This window comes from Ptychodera flava, chromosome 21 (assembly GCF_041260155.1).
Source record: "Ptychodera flava strain L36383 chromosome 21, AS_Pfla_20210202, whole genome shotgun sequence".
Classification (NCBI taxonomy): Eukaryota; Metazoa; Hemichordata; class Enteropneusta; family Ptychoderidae; genus Ptychodera; species Ptychodera flava.
In genome coordinates, this window is record NC_091948.1 from 34,310,483 (window position 1) to 34,327,630 (window position 17,148).

Genomic DNA, 17,148 nt, shown 5'->3' on the forward strand with positions numbered 1-17,148 from the left:
GTTTGAGTCACAATATTCAACAACCAAACAATGACAATACATTTTGTAAAAAACCAGTTCTCAGTTTGCCAGAAATTGAAGACCAAAGAATATGCAGGAATGGAAAATCTGTGACCTTCTTGTGTCATTTCTTCTGCTATCAGCTTCCAGTGAAAAACCTGAAGTCAATTAAAATATATGTTTCTGTGATATAAATAAAGGATGTTGAATTCACAACAGTTCAGTTTTGTCCAAGATCCTGTGAAAAATTTGAGTGACTGATATTTGATATGTGTAATGGTGCAGTCTGGTGCAATCTGAGAGGGTGTCCCCTTCTCGCATCGAAAATTTTGAGAAATTGATGTGTGCAATGGTGCAATTTGAGGTGTTTCAATTTATGTTGCACCAAAACTTGAGTAATCCCCCTTCTCCCTCTCCACTTGAGCAACCGTCCTTGAAGTTTTCAATTTTTTTTTGAGTGACCCCCCTCCCATTCCTCCGACCTCCAGGCCCTAAATAATGACGGCCCTCTTATGTAACAACGTGACCCCAGCAACGCCACCTATAATCATGCTAAACTATCATAGCTTTTAATACCAGAATTAATGTTGATTGATGGCAACTTGATTATTGTTCCAAAAGGTAGACGATTCAGTGACGTCTAAGCTTACGCTCGATGCGACAGTGTACGTGCAGCAAAGGGAAGCTGTTCATGCATTAAAGGTGTTCATGAACAGTTTTTCCTTTTGAACTCTGGCTCCTTGTTTCTTTGGCGTTTATGCGTTTTTGTACGTATGATTATTTCTATTAGTGCAAGATTGAGGTATAATTATATTCAAATATGCAGATTACCTTGATGAGCATTGTTTCGGTATTAAAATTCTATGCTAATGACCCTTAATCAATGTGGAATATTCATGTACCTCGGATCTTGTATTGTATAGCTTATTTCCATGTACAATAAAGAACCAATAAAGAGTATTTGATTTCATACTTGTCAATAAAGATCGGTGTTTAGTTGTTTTTCTGTTTTTTTGTTTGTTTACAAATACAGTCAACTAGTTTCTAATACAATCCCACATATGAAATAAAGCATACCCGCCTTTGCGATGAGGTGTAAATAAGCACTCATTTGTCCACTACTCTCTCTGAACACTCACTCTTATAGAGAGAATGGTGGACACAAAAAGACCCCCATGGTTCGATATAATATACAATGTCAAGTTTTACAGTTTAAGGCAGAACGCGCCTCGGAGACAGATATTCGGACTCTCAAATTTCTCCAAATATTTCCTTATATACCACTTGTAGGGGTTCATTTCAAAGCTCTTGAAGAAAGAAAAACTTTCACCGTCTTAGTTTTTCGAAAATTTAACATTTAATTTGCCCCCGTAGTGTTAAAACAGGAATGGCGGCCATTTGGAATTTCAAAAAAATATTGGGTAATTTGTTTCGCTAGTTCCAAACTTTGCACGGCGACGCTCGATTTTTATTGTTGAGTTGGTAAGAGAATGGTTGAAAGTTTCATTCAGGCAAATTTGAGCAACAGTTTAAGTCTTTCACTTTCGAGGCGCATACCACCCTAAGGCTACACGCTTTGGTGCTTCAATAACACGCAACAAGGTCGAGGTCTTCCCTATGAGAAGGTCAAATACACAGCAAGGTCATGCTATTTCAACAGAGATTGGAGCAAAACCTAGTAATAAGTAAAACAGCGTGTACAAGCCTAAAATTGTGTCAGCAAAGTAGTAAACATCGTACACCAAAGGGGGCGCTATTGGCGGGGTGAGTCGGCTTGTCAAATTTGAATCCCATTCAATCGCGAAAAAAATTGATGACGTATTTGAAGATCATGAAAATCTCATAAAAACCTCCCTCGTCATTGCTAGTCCTAGTACACTTTAGTGAATTTGTCAACATTTTGGCATTGTGCTCAGTTTCTCTATCCAATGCTGATATATGTTGAAATTCCTGATTCATTGACAGATTGATCTGACAAATAAAAGACAGATTTGAAAAGCACAGTAATCGATGTGGGCATTATCTGTGATGAGTCGTTTATTAGCTTTAATTTGTTTTGATTAAATGTCTCTAGTTTCTTGTTCATCCAAAGTGTGATAAAAAGGGGCAACGGAGTTGAAGGACGGTCTTAAGGGCGTTGAACAGGAACTTGGTGAAGCTAATGATAAATCGTCGAATCACAGAGCTTGGATCCGAAAATACAGAACTGAGAAACAGGCTTAGTAGAATGGAAAACCACACAGCAGGACTACACATATGGTCAACTTCGCAGAAATAACTTGATTCTTCATGGCTTGAACGAGATGAGAGTGAAAGTAGGGAAGATACGGAAAAGAGAGTGCGTGATTTTGTTCACAAAGAACAAGACATAGAAAGTGGGAAGATCGAAGTAGAGAGGGCTAGCACACATACTGACCAAAGCCAAAACTAATCCACAACAGTGAGTTCAACAAATACAAAGATAGAGATAGAGATAAAATTTATCTTGAAAGCAGAAATCTTTCCCGTGGTGGCGCTTATCGAGTTGCAGAAGATCTTCCCCCACTAGGTTCGGGAAAACAGAAGAAAGCTCGGGTCATTCATATCGGCTGCCAAGAGAGACAACAAAAAGCTTCTGTGCGATACGATAAGTTAGTCATCGAAGGAGTTAGTCATCGGTGGAGAAGTATTCACATTGTACAATAGCAAGAAAGATCCACACCTGATGAAAGTCGGTAACAGATAGAGGTATGGCTGAAGCCAAAGCAAACTGCAACCATCATATGAAATAAATCATGAATCTGAATGGCTGTCACAACCAGTATATACAGAATGCATCTTAAAATTATGTATCATGTATTATATGAAACATAAATGACATCAAAGGTAAAATGGAACAATTCTGACTTGCTGAAATTCCTTGAAAGCTTTTGATTTCATATTTTTGACAGAAACCGGGACATAAGATAGACTAAGTGTAGATTTTCCACTCCAAGGGTATGAAAAACATCATCTTTGTCGTAACAGAGTGAATTATTTTGGAACACGTTCTGGTGGAATCAGCATCTGTATTTTCGTTCGCAATTTGGTAGGCATAATGAAATTCAGATTTTGGAAAGTGAATTTACCCATGATATTGTAATGCTTCGTTCTAACGAACGTAAACCCTGGAGTTGTATATTTTTCAGCACAAGATCAAGCAAATATATGCTGACGATCAAAATTTTGTGTTTCTAGAAGATGAACTTGTAAGTCTTTCAGCTGGATTTCCATAGTTTCTCTTCATCATCTTGGGAGATTTTAATGCCAAACCTGGTGTTGAGCCAGATTTCATTAAGCATGATGAAAAATGATGATTATGTACCACGTAGATCATCCAAGGATTAAATGATTAACTCTCTTTTTTATCTTTTTTAAAATTCGCCAGGAATTTCACATCGATCGTGCCTTACGGCTAATATAATATTCTTGAAAAGTGCGAAGCAAATACAATAATTAACAAAATTTCATTATTTTTTTCAAAAACTTCTACAAATTTACTATCTCGTCGTAATTCTTTCTCAGCCCTATATCTTACAACACACTCCTGTCTGAAAAGTACATCTATGAATACTTTCCCATCCCCTACCCAATATTTGTGAATGGACCAATTTCCTAACAAAATAAACAGTTTGATCACTTCTCCATTGAATTTTGTGAAAGACCATTTTTCTGCATTACAGTTGAAAATAATGTCAACATTCGTCAAAACTTCATTTTTACTCAAAACATTACAAATGATAATTGATATTTTTACGCAAAGATGTTTTGCCACTTGACATTCCAAAAATTTATGTTCCAAAGAATCGGGAACCTGACAAACATTACAATTCACAGAATCGATTTTTTTCCAATAATACAAATACTTATTACATGGTAATAACCCATCTAGCAATTTCCATTGGAATTCTCTTAATTTAACTTCTCTTGTATATTCTCCCAAATCATCTGACTGTGAACAAGTTTTTTTAAACTATTTACTCTTTGTGATGCATACTATTTATCGATTGCAAGTTTGTCAGTGTTAGAACATTGTTGCTGTAGGAGAATACGATGGATGGATTTACAAGTGATTTTGTCTATTGGAATAAATTGACCAGCTATGTATAAACCATAATGCAAATTCTTTCCTATAAGTGACTTGTAAAAAATATGATATTTCTTACTCCATCTTTGCGTTACATTTCGTTTTGCAATGACATTATCACTTGCTATGTACCAGTCATTTAAAACTCTGACATAAAAATGAGGTATTAATGACGATACATTTCTTGGTAAAAATTTCCATCATTGGTTTTATTGTAATAAATCACATGACTCATCGATAGTCAAGTGATGCCATGGTAATGCAGCCCAAATGCTGTCTTTACTAGAAACCAATGTTGATGTTCTTGACACCATCCTTATAGTAGTCTTTTTCAAGTGTTGTTTGCTTAATTGGACGTTTTCATTTGATAAAAAACATCAACAAGTTTTTGCACTTTAGCTTTAACTTCATCGGGTATACCGATTATGCACTGAAGCTAAAAACAAAATTTGCGAAATACCTAAGACTTTCACAATATCAACTCTCCCATAAAGTGTTAAATTTTTCTGCCCCATATATTTAAAATGTTTTCCAGCTTTTTTATTTCATTTGACCAATTTAATTCTTTGCCTTTTTCATCATCATACCTAAAATAAACTCCAAAGATTTTCACAGGTTCATTTGTCCATTCAATCCCATCCACCTCATCGGTACAGTTTCTGTTTTTACCCACCCACATTGCTTTGGACTTGTGACTACTCATTTTCAATCCACAGCAAAAATCTCCCATTACATTTAAAACAATCTTAATAGAACCCTTATCTTTCACAAATATTGTCGAATCATCAGCTAGTAAAGAGATTTTCGCAGAGTAGTTATTTGGAAGCGAAATACCAGAAATCTGCTTGTGTTGTCTAACTTTACATGCAAGAACTTTTATGACAAATAAAAGTAGTAAAGCAGAGAAAGGACCTCTTTCTGAAGTGGAAAATATTCAGAATTCCAACCTTTACATGAAATGCTGCTAGAAATGTTGGTGTATAATACTTTCACCCATTGAATAAACTTGTGACTAAAATTAAACAGTTTCAATACGTCAAACATAAAATTCCAGTTCACACTGTCAAAAGCTTTTTCATAATCAATAAAACAAAATTGCCCCCTCTACGTTGTTCTTTTTTGTATAGTGCGAAATATCAGAGATGAGACGAATATTTTCGCCAATATAACGTCCTTTCATGTAACCATTTGATCAGATCAATGACAAAAGGCAAAACACGTTTCAGCCTGTTTGATAAAACCTTGATAGCCATGTCTTGTCTAATCGAAGATTCCCCCTGTCAGTAGAGGCACCTCTAGCTGAGTTTCAAACAGAACATACGTCACCATGCTAGAAAAAGCAAGTTAAACAAGACAAACATTTACACACAACAAAAAGTTTAAAAAGCTGGCATGCAGCAAAAAAAAAAACACAGTCCGCCAGTCTTCACGTGGGTTTGGTCGCCACTTTAAGGTGTTCGTTGATAAGTAGTAATCTTCTATGGTGCAGGCATATAATAAAAGACGGGACTGCTGCTCAAAGGCTGGAACACAGTCAATATGGCCGCCTTTATGACTTAAATAACAGGCTGGATTAATAAGCAACTCAGATAGTCTTTCTTTAGAGTGCCATGTTGTAATCAATATTTAACAATGACACAGGCCTCCAATTATTTAATCACTTTCCATGCCTTTTTTGAATTATAGTGATATAATACATCGCTTCTGTAAAGTTGAAAATTCGCAGAAATTCAAAGCGTCATTCAAAGGTGAAATAATTAAATATTTATTTGTTGCCAGAAGAAACGATAAAATTCTACCGACAATCAGTCGCAACCTGGAGACTTGTTCCCTGGCACGGTCTTTAACGCGTGGAGACAGTCCTCTTCTGTGAGAAGACTTCGCATAGATACTGCTGTGAATCAGATAGCTGTGATAAAACCGTGTCCGATAGAAAACTGTCCAACGCCATTCCACTTTCTCTGTGCGTATACATGTACAGTTCACTGTAGAAGTTTCGCTGTTCTTGAAAAATTCCATCCGTTGTCTGTCACCTGTTTTCCATCACTTGTCACCAGCTCTTTCATTTCTTTTCTTTTCTTTTTTTGCAGCGTTATGTTTTTCCATATTTAAAATTAAAAAGTACTTGGTGCTTCTGTCCCCCTTTTCAATCAAGGTGGCGCGAGATCGTATTTGTGCCCCTTCTGATAATAAAGTGTATAGATCTTCAAGCCGCTTCTTAGTTTCACCATATCATTATTTATTTCCATCCGATGGATTTATTATCATTAATCTTTCATATTCTTGTAGCGTCTTTTCAAGTTTTAGTATTTCTTTGTTGTAGTTCTTTGTCGCGTTCCGCGAAAATTCTATTGCATATTCCTTAACTTCACCTTTTAAAAAATCCCACTTCACTTGGTTGCTATCGAAGCTTTTACGATGACAGTTCTGTATAATTTCTTTTACATTTGTAAAATTCTTTTTCCAAAAGTTTATTGTTAAATTTCCATGTTCCGGGTCCCCTTTTGTCAACGCTTAATTGAATCTCCAGGGATATAGCGGCCATATGGTCAGACAGTTTGGCACGTCTGTTGATTTTGCATTGGATCATAGACCCTGTCCGTGTTTTTGTCCAGTGCGCAGTTGAAATCACCTCCCACTATTGTGTTCTCGTACAAACAATTTTCGTTGACGTAATCGTTGCATTTCTCGAAAAACTCCTTTCTTTGTTTCATGCCATTTGGGGCGTAAATACCACAGACTGACATTTTCAAACCATTGTGACTCCCATTTATTATGATAATTCGGCCATCATTTAATTGTCGTCCCACGCAGTGTCAACGTCAAAGTGAAAATTATAACGGACCAATATAGCTGTACCTCTGCTATAATTGTCACCTTTCGAATAGAGAGGTGTCTTTTCCGTCTCCGTAAAGTTCTTGTACACTGTAAATCTATGCGACGTGTGACGCGTTTAGAGATTAAACGCCAGCGTTTAAAAATTAAACACCTGTGTTTATTAAAGTGTCGATGTGTTTAGAAACTAAATGCCTGTGTTTATTAGCAAATTCCAACTGTGAGTTCCATGATCATGGGGAACTCTGACATGTTTCCTATTTAAAGTTTACTCGACGACCTTGTGCGTATTATAAAATTTTATCATTGAACATACTTATTGTAAATTAAATGTTAAAATATTAACTTTCAAAATATTACATCATTGTCGTTCGTGTAATTTTATTAATATCGATTCGGTTACATAACATTCTCATTAATTCATTATTTCACATGGAAAAATACACTATATAATATTTTTGAGCTATATTTTTTAAGCTAAACATATTTTTCTCAAGCGTAATGTACATGCAGCTAATGAATATAAACGCCGGTGTTAATACGTCCTTTGTTGTAAACACAACCGTAAACACCTTATGTGTTACTCTCCCATGTTGCACTGCGGCTTTGCAGGGGTAGCGCATGCGCGTAAGTCATAAACAGTGGCGCGTCCCACGAAGATGTCTGCTGCGTTTCGGACTCGCCGTTTTGACGTCCGCTTTTGACAGGAAAAGCATAATTCAGGTAATTATATTAATGTTTATCTGTAAACACCCAAGCTTATAAAGCGTTTGAATGATTATCGTTTATTTTTGAAGATATCTTTATTGATAACGTTCACGCGCAGTTCTACAGTACAGTGTCAATACGATAGCAATGCAAATTGCCTATGTATACATCATAATATTGCCGTCACATTGAAGGTGTACGATGTAGATTCCGGACATATTATTTGGGACATATGATGCATCTTCTTGACTGAAAACTATACTGTAATTCTTACCGACAATAAAAACAATGGGGTTCTGTCATAATATTGGATAATACTGCGCGTGACAAACTGGTATTTTTATCAGTCTATATATATGCAAATAAGGTAATCGATATGCAAATTTAATAAACAAGATCTTTGAGGGTACTACTTGTAATATCTCTTCGAGTATAAGACGCTGCAGACCGTTTATATTCATTTTATTCCGACGATTCGGACTGAACTGATTGCTGTTTTCAACATTTTGCCGATTCTAATGTTGGGTACTATTTTTAACCCAATAACAACCACATTTTGCTGCAGTTTGTTTTACATTTACCTATGGTATTTAACAACTTATTTTCTTTTGCAATAACAGTCTGAATAAGTGATAATATGCAAACTCTCATGAATGTGTGGTTGACCTCATTTAGATTTTTTTCAAATGGTGATGAAATATGTATATTTGTATTTTTAAGGTGATGTTTGTTGTTTTTTGGTTAAAAATATCTTAATATCATCTTAAAATCTACTTGCCAGATAGCTTTGATATTTGAGATTAGGGTGTATTGGGTTTACCTATTTCAGATTTATCAAATTGTGCAGAAATATGCAATTTTGTACTTTTATGCCTAAGGCAAATTTTGTAATTTTTTGTGGTCAATGTTTTTTTTTTTTTATAAACCGCTTGTTTGATAGCTTTGATATTTTGTTAACAGCTTCAGAGTGATGATCGAAATACCATGAATTTTTGGCAATTTTCCCCATTTTTGGACAAATAAATTTGTTTCTCAAGATGTAATCATCTGTTAGCTTTGATAATTTGGTATGCAGGTTCTTAGGGATTAACTTTAATGTGATATATTAGAATTACAATGAAATTTGCAATTTTGTATTTTCGGAGGAATTTTTGCCAGATTTTTGTAAAACAATTGTTTCTCAAAAACTACTCATCTGATAGCTTTGGTATTTGGTATGCAGGTTCCAAGGGATTAACTATATGTGATGTATTGATACTGTAATGAAATTTGCAAATTACTTTTTATTGGAGAAATTTTGCCATTTTTGGTCAAACATTTTTTTCTAAAAACTACTTGTCTGACAGCTTGAATATTTGGTATGTAGGTTTCTAGGGATAAACTATGTCTGATATATTGGAATTACGATGAAGCCTGTGATTTTGTATTATGGGGGCTTTTTTGCCATATTTTGTAAAAAAAAGTCTTTCTCTGAAAATGCACATTTGATAACTTGGACATTTGCTATGCAGGTTCCTCTAGGGATTACTTCAATGTGATATATTGACATTACAATGAACTCTGGAGTTTTGTATTTTTGGGGCAATTTTTGCCTTTTTTCTTTAAAAGCGTTTCTCAAAAGCAACTTGTCTGATTGCTTTAATATTGGGATGTCAGTTGCTCATGTGATAGTTTAATATTAGGTTTACAGGTTCCTAATGATAAACTAAATGTGATCTATTAAACTATAATAAAATCTGCAAATTTGTTTTCTGGTGCAATTTTTGCCATTTTTGGTCAAAAAAGTACTTGTCTGATAGCTTTCAAATTTGGTATGCAGGTTCATAGGGATTATCTTAATGTGATATATTGAAATTACAATGAAATCTTCATTGCGTATTTTGCAGATATTTTTGCTACTTTTCGTCATCCCACCCTGAAATGAGCTATCAAACATTGCCACCTTCATCAACACATGTGTCACATATAGTTATTCTCTATGTAACACAACAGAGATCTTACGACCGTTAGGTCGCTTGTTTCACGAAATTCAAAAGGATGAATCAAACTGCCTAACACTTTTAGTGTTGAGGTATGGACTTGGAGACTATTTTTAAAGACGTAAAATCTATTGCGGTAATCTGATGCAACCATTGCGGAAGAATGTATGAAAGCCCATCATGTCTTCAAACTAAATCTTATAAGATACTGACTTTTTAGCTCTGCTATAAGTGACAAATCATTTAGAAATGTGTGTATTTGTATTTGGGGCAATATTTTGTGTTTATGATCAAAAAATCATCATCACTAAAACCGTTTGTCCAAAATTTGTTATACAGTTTGCTCAGGGTGATCTTAGTCAGTTTGGTTCAAAATTGTAGTAAAATTTGAAAATTTACATTATTCGGGCAATTTTTACTGATTTTGGTCAAAAGATCTTCTCTAACATCACTTGTTTGATTGCTTTGATACTTGGTGTTAAGGTTCCTTAGATTGTCCTCAGTAAATTTTGTTCAAATCATGCTGCAATTTGCCTATTCTTATTTTTTGACATTTTTTTCCGTTTTTCTGTAAAAAAAATCTTAAGGTTCCAAGACAAGAAATTCACTTTTTTAATCTAACAATTCTCTGGTGGTTAATAAGCTCAGAACCCCCATAAATTATAATTTTCTAACGGCCTTGATATAGGGAAACGTTTTGGTAACCACTGTATCACCATTGTTACATAACTATCACATGACAGGTAATTAGGATAACCTTTAAAAAATTGGTTTTCCCAATGTTTTGTCCCAATAGCCTACTTGAAAATATCTGACTCAAACTTTCTGGAATGCAAGCTGTCACAACGCTCTTCTATCGTCCTTAGTTTTTTTTGGAGTACAATTTTAAAGAAATCAACTTGGGTTAAACTCACCACTCTAGAAGTATTTCTGGCATAAAAATTGTTTTAGGAGGTTTAAAAATTCTCAGACAGACTTTGGAAGATCCTTAAGACTGCTTGAGCTCACACATATTTCAGCCACATATCTCAAAGCATTGAAACAAAACACTGGGGAAACCGATTTTTGAAAGCTTATGAAAATTACCTGTCACGTGATAGTTATGTAAACAATGGTAACTATGGTAACCAAAATGTTCTCATATATCTAGGCTTTCTGAAAATATAATTTACAGGGGGTGTGAGCTTATTAAGTACTAGAGAATTGTTATCTTAAAAAGGTAAATTTCTTGTTTTGGAATCTTAAATTGCTCATCAGACTACTTTGAAATTTGATGTGAAGGTTGGTGTGGATGATCAATATCAGTTTTTGTACAAATTGTGAAAAAATCTGCAAAACTATATTTATCAAGTAATTTTTGCTGTTTTTGTTTAAAAAAAGCCAAAAATCATCTAAGTTCTTAGAATCCCATCGTCCGATTGCTTTTGTGTACAGGTTTGTACGGGTGACCTGATTCAGATTTGTTGAAATTATTTCAAATCTTGACACATATTTTTGAGTATTTTTGCTGGTTTTGGTCATTCAAATGATATGTTTGTCTGGGCAGTTGGCTATACATGCTACATTATTCTTGCACAGATTAATGATCAATAGTACCACTATGCAATATTACATCCCATAATGTACAGGATAAACTGAATGCAACACATATCACAAGATGTATAAATTATGGCTCAATATCTGGTTTCATAGATTTCATCTGATTTCTTACATGTTTTTGTCTATCACAGCAGACAATTTATCCTGTACATTATGGGATGTAATATTGCATAGTGGTACTATTGATCATTAATCTGTGCAAGAATAATGTAGCATGTAACAATAGCTTGCTTTAGTCATACTTCTAATCACAAGTTTATCAATCAATGCATTACACATTCTCTATTTCCAATAGGAGGTTCCAGATGCTGACATTGAAGTTTATTTCAAGAGCAGGGAACTTGAATCGCCGAATCTTGTCGTCTTTCTTGAAGATATGAAACTCAAACGCATTTTGTAAAGGCTGACAGTAAGGTTATTGACTGTTAATGTGAGAGTGTTGAATATGGCAGTTCACAGTGCCAGGTTTATGAACAATGGGACCTTTGATTATGTTTGCTTCTATACAACATGTTTCCTGTGCATTCCATTTAGCACACTGTATCCAGTCTCTTATTTTGGAAACTACTACTAGTATGTCCTATGACATGATTTTGAAGGTAATTGTTAGTGTGATAAACACTTTTGATAAACATGTTTATATGTTTTTTGAATAAACATGTTTAGGTCCAAACACTTATATGTGTTTAAAAAGTGTAACAACCCAATAAACATGTAATCTGTTTAGTTGTTAAACGCGTTGACACGTTTATTAATAAAACACCAGTGTTTAAATCCTAAATATGTGTGTTTTATTTATTAAACATTTCAAGTGTTTACTATATCTTAAACACCTTAACGTGTTTAAAAAGTGTAACAGATAAGTGTTTATTTATGTGTTTAGAAGTTAAACACTTGGATTTACAGTGTAGAATTGCAACATCTGTCTTTTGAAATGTAAGCCATCGAAAGATATGTTGTCGCTTGGTTTTCTCGTCGAAACCCATGACGTTCAGGGTAATAAATCTGATGTTGTTAATCATTAGGATCGCAACTTCCGTCTTCTTTTACGATTCTCCTTGGTGTCTGTTTTCTTCGTAGCTGTTGACGCTAATAATGGCGGCGATTCTTCTGCAGATAACTCCGAGACGTCCTCTCTTAGGACGTATGGTACATCGTTATCGTCACCGCTTAAGTCTGTTACATCTTCATCGTCCACATCTGTCACGTTTTTATCGTCTTGTAGACTCTGTGACCTTACAGCTGTTTTCGACTGGTTTCCTCTACTTTCCCGTACAAGCAATGATAAAACTTTGCTCTTTTCCGTAGAAGCAATGATAGAACTATGCTCTTTTCCGTCAGATGCGGTGGTCGCTTTACCCTTCTGACTGACACTTACAGTCTTTGAAGTACTTCCTCTTTGTATCGGCATTTCATCTGCTTTAATTTGACGCTGATTTGATGAAGGATCGTTTATCGTGTCTTCTCTGGTGGTTTTCCAGTGTCTTGCAATGTGTCCATCTCCTGAACATTTCCTGCACTTTATCGGCTTTGTGCAAACAGAACTTGTATGTTCCTCCTCAAGAAATTTACCACAGCCTTTTTGGGAATTTGCCATGGGTTGTTTGCAAATTATCTTAGCCGAAAATGTTCCGATTTTAATGAAGTCTGGTAACGGCGATTTCGGCACAGGGTAAAGAAGGCAGTTCCCTGGGGTGGGGGAGGGGTGGGGTTCTTGTGCACGGGTTTATTTTATTAATTTTGACTGTGATATAAACCGTCTGACTGCTTTCTCTATTACTACAGGTAATTTTACCAATTTTGACCTTGATATTTCAAATACAGATTTTGACTCCAAACCGTCTGACTGCTTTCTTTATTACCTACAAGTCCTTATCTCCTCTCCAACCTTTGCACATACCACTTTAATTGTTCCGCAAACGTTGCCAACTTGCAAATCGGCTGTCCGTATTAGGGGATTAATTGATTAAAGTCAACAGCGCAGCCGTCCCACACCAAAGCAAACAATGTCCCAGGGATTGATGGGATTGTTCCAGAAATTCTGACAAATTCCCCCTCGCAACTTTAGCATTTAATTCTACAGGTATTCAATAACATTTTAAATACAGGTCTTTTTCCTAAACAATGGGCTCAGAGTTTAATTGTCCCGCTCCACAAGAAAGGCCCGAAAGAAAAAGTTAATAATTATAGAGGGATCAAATTATTACCAACAATTAATAAGAATTTTAGCGATATGATCTATCAGAGATTGTTGCCCTGGTCTGATGTTTATTTTCCACTTGTTGAAGAGCAAGCAGGTTTTCGTAAAAAGTATTCTACTATTATATGATATATTTTTATTTTAGATACAATGATAGATAGATATTTGACTTTGGGTGGTAAATTTTACTGTGCTTTCATTGCTTTTGAAAAAAAACCCATTTGATCGTATAAACCACTGTCTTTTGTTCTACACACTATTTAAAGCTGGGTTACAGGGCAAGTCTTTACTGTTTTATGTTCCATGTATGCCAATGTAACAGCGTGTATTCGTTCACCAGCAATAACTGATCTTTTTTTCTGGTGCGAAATGAGAGTTCAACAAGGCAGCATCTTGTCACCTCTACTTTCATGACCTACTAGGTAAATCTATTGAACGTGAATTTGCAGGAGTATATATTGCTGCAATGAAACCTTTTCTCTCCTCTTTGCTGATAATCTGACTTTATTTAGCACCATGCAAATTGAACCAGCGATTGTTAAACAATTTACCTTCATATGCGACCGAATGGAAAATTAAAGTGAACATATCTTAGTCCAAAATTATTGTGTTTAGAAAAACAGGCAGGGTCAAGTCTTCTGAGAAATGGTTTCAAACTGGGCAGAGGATGGACGTTGTTACTGCATACAGTTACCTTGGTATTTTGTTGTCCAGCTCTGGCCTGTGCAATCGGGCGCAGAGACTATCAGCAGTGCAAGCAACGAAAGCAATATTTAACGTCTGTAGGTTTGGTGATATTGGTGTTACTTTAGCGTTTAAAGTTTTCAAAGGGAAAATTTTGCCGATTATGATGTACGGTAGTGAAATTTGGGTCCTACAATCAGGGGAACAGATTGAAATAGTTCATAATAAACTCTGTCGTTTTATTTTAAAACCCAATCATAATGTACCAAATTTAGTAGTCAAGGGTGAACTTGGTTGTTTCTCTATATTCAGACTCTCAGATTGACCAGAGTTGTCATATATTGGTTTAAACTGCTGGTTTTGCTTCAAGAGCGTCTTTCCCGTCATTGTTATAATTTTCAATATGGTGAAACAGAAAAGGGTAAAAATTGTTGGGCATTTGCAGTCCAGCAATTGCTTTTCACAATTGGTATGGGTGAAGCTTGGATGTGTAAACACTTTCATTCATCTGTTTATTTAAACAGCGTTGCCAAGATATTTATATTTTTTTCCATTGGCATCATGGTCTTGCACTGTTTCAAAACTTGGATACCTATCGTAAAGTAAAAAGCTGTTTTGGGAGAATATTTTCTATTTAAGACAAGAAACGTATCGTACCGCTTTATGTCGTTTCAGGGTGTTTGCCCATTACTGCGAATAGAAGCAGATAGTCACATATACAAAGGTCGTGCAGATTTGTTGTAATTGTGACACTAGTAACATTGAAGATGAGTTTCATTTGTGTTTGATATGTCCATTTTGCAATGATTTGAGAGTAGAGTATCTTCCTAAGTACTTTTATAATATTCCGCCAATAGAGAAATAGCATGAAAATGCATGCCTCAGTGATTCTTAATTTATCAAAATACATATTTTTGCCATGAAGAAACGTTCTAACTCTGTTGCAACATCAGTTTCTGAGCTGAAAGTGCAAGTATGCTGAATTGTAATCTTGAGTGCCTTCGAGATACAAATCTGTTTTTGTTATGTGTGTACATTTGTATGAGGATAAAATAATAATATAAAAAACTTCATTGTTTCATAGGGAGTACTGGACATTAACTTTGTCCTGGTTGAGCAAAGAAGTGCCCGGGTTTAGCGGTTTTACAACACTTGCGGAAGAATGATACTCGAGGGCAGGGATGGATCGTTTGGGGTTAGGGGCAGGAAGATAGATTTGCAGCCTGAGGGTTTTTTACCAGTAACATCGTTACCCAAATTTCCCTGATGACAACCAGCCAAACATTTCCAGGGGATATATCCGACATTTAGCCGATCTAAATATCGTTCTAAACTTTCTAAATTAGGCAACATGCCAGGGTTTAACCAAACCTTCCAAGCCAAATATTTTCAGGGAGTATATCTGATTTCAGCCGATCTAAATATCATTCTTTATTTTCTAAATTAGCCAACATGTAACAGGAGTTGAGATCGATCGGGCCTTAAACCAAACATTTCCAGGGGATGTATCCGATATTTATATCTAAATATCATTCTACAGTTTCTAAATGTTCATTTAGTTATTTACCGCTTTGTAACGCCTGGCAAAAGAATGAGCAGCGGCCAAAGAAGACGAGGAACAGAAACAACTTATAGTCCCGAAGAGTGCATTTTGAGCTGGATCGTTGATTGTGCGAACAATGTTCTTGACAATAACAGAAATGTACATGTCCGTATGAATCACCTTCTCAGGTATTTGTTTTTCTTTTAATACTTTGTTGCAACAATTTCCAGCGATTTCGTTTCTTTTAAGCTCACATTTTGTATATGTATGTTTGGTGTATGTACATATACCAAAGACAACGCATATGGTAGGTCGGTCTCATTTGCATCTCATTTACATGGCTGTATGTATGTATGTATGTATGTATGTATGTACGTATGTCCATCCATCCACATCAAATCCTAAAAACAGTGACAATGTCACTGTTCGCTACCATATAGTAATCAAAACAAGCCAACAATTCTATGAAACATGGACATACACAGACAGACTGACATACACAGACTGGCACAGTGTGATGACATTGGCCCTCAAGTGTGCCTTGGCCCATGGAGAGTGATAAAGATATAACAAATAGCTGAATGTAATGATAAAATAGTTAAATATAGGCCTACAGGCACTCAGGGTGAATATGTTACAGCAATTTGATTAGTTTCTTTTCCTTTTCTACTTCTGTGATAATTTTTAAGACAATCAATCTGCAAGGCAGTTTATGTATTGACAAATATGTCATCTTTTACAAGCACACAGCAAACTGTTCTTGATTTTTCATTTACAATATTTGACATAGACTGAAATACATAACATGCAACCAATGTTTACATTTTGCCCATACACCAGATACATGGAGAGATTTCAACATACAATCATTAACTCAGAAACCCTACAGGGAAAAGTAAACATTGTTTTCTTCCAGTACAACTGGTGCATCCACATCTGGAACAACTTACATCACAAAAGTTAAGAAATTTAACTGTGGTGAACTTGACTATTCCTTTCACATCCTTACCTAACTTGACATCTTAAACACTGCATGGTTAATTGCGCACAAAAATAGAGTAGGGGTGGGCCATTTGATAAAGGGGTGTGTCTGGAAGATTGATGAGGTACATTATCTTTTTTATTCAATCCATTCTACATTCTTTTTTCCCACTCTCCCACCTTTTCTTTTTGTCAAACCTTCTCTGGCTGATTTTTTTATTGACATTTGTTTGGATTTTTTTTCAAAATCTGCCAGGAACCCCCCCAGGATATCAAATGGTCCACCCCTTTGTATTGACCATCTTTGCATGAGATATACAATGACCAGATGGCAGGAAGTGTGTCAACTATTTACAACCTTGATACTCTTAAACATTGAAAAAATTTTGGAATATATTTGTTGGAAACCAAACCTGCTAAAATCACCTCAGCTATGTTTTCTAATGATTTTTTTACCACATTTCAACACCAAATACAGTTTACCATATCAAATGCTTACTAAATCACCACATTA

The 17,148-nt window shown here is 35.4% G+C and overlaps 1 protein-coding gene across 1 annotated transcript in view; it reads right to left on the bottom strand.

Annotated features, from left to right (window-relative positions):
- The window catches only part of LOC139122088 (adiponectin receptor protein 1-like), a 268,597-nt gene that overhangs the window by 114,382 nt on the left and 137,067 nt on the right, over positions 1-17,148 (bottom strand). The gene's annotated exons all lie outside the window — the stretch shown is intronic.